This window comes from Halyomorpha halys, unplaced genomic scaffold, assembly GCF_000696795.3.
Source record: "Halyomorpha halys isolate HHAL.00 unplaced genomic scaffold, Hhal_1.1 Scaffold609.1, whole genome shotgun sequence".
NCBI classification, from domain to species: domain Eukaryota; kingdom Metazoa; phylum Arthropoda; class Insecta; order Hemiptera; family Pentatomidae; genus Halyomorpha; species Halyomorpha halys.
The window spans coordinates 181,416-182,336 of NW_027108275.1; positions in this window are offsets into that span (position 1 = coordinate 181,416).

Genomic DNA, 921 nt, shown 5'->3' on the forward strand with positions numbered 1-921 from the left:
AGAATAATAAAAATAAAAATAAATAAATAAATAATAATAATGATATAAAATGACAATAAATGAGCAAAGAGCATGTCAGGACAACATACCTGCTCAAATGAATTAATTGAACAGAAAGAAACAATGAAGCGGAAGCGTGGAGGAATGGGGAGGAGGTAGGCAGCAAGCTGTATAACGGTTTTATTTCGATTTCAAATACGTCGCGTATACAGGAAGTAGTGATATGACGAAAAATGAAAAATGATAAGAGAAAAATACAGAATGATACAGTACATGATAATAATAATAGTTAGTAACTATACTAACTAAGTACAATTAGAATGACAAATATCGTTACAAATAATAGGTGATTATACTGAAGAAAATAAAACAATATAGGATATAATAACAATAATTGTAAAAGAAGTAACTAATAAAAAATAAATAGAGTAGTTTAAAATTTATAATTAAAAAAAAAAATTAATTTTACTCTTGCCATTGTTACTTGTTTTTATTCTTATCATTGTATCTTATCTTTGTATTTTTATTCTTATCATTGTATCATTTTGTATCTTTTTAGCCTTGATGAAGCCCTACAAAGTGGGACGAAACGTCAGAAAATAAATAGTTGTAAACTATTTTTGTTTCACTTTTAACCGCAACCCTGACGATCTTATTTATGAAAGTGTAAATATTTAAATTCACACCATTGTCGAGATAGCGTTTGGATATCCTTTGAATTTTCGAGTCCAATTGTGATATTAAAGAAAAATGAACATATATCTTCTGTTTACCTGTTACCTTTACCTTGACGTGGTGAAGAGGCTTAAGGTTCAATGCCGAACTAAAAGAGGAACACAACTCTAATAATTATGACGTCACATATCCTATTCCTAAGTGTATAGCAGTAATTGTTAAAAGTTTGTTTACTTTCGATGAAAT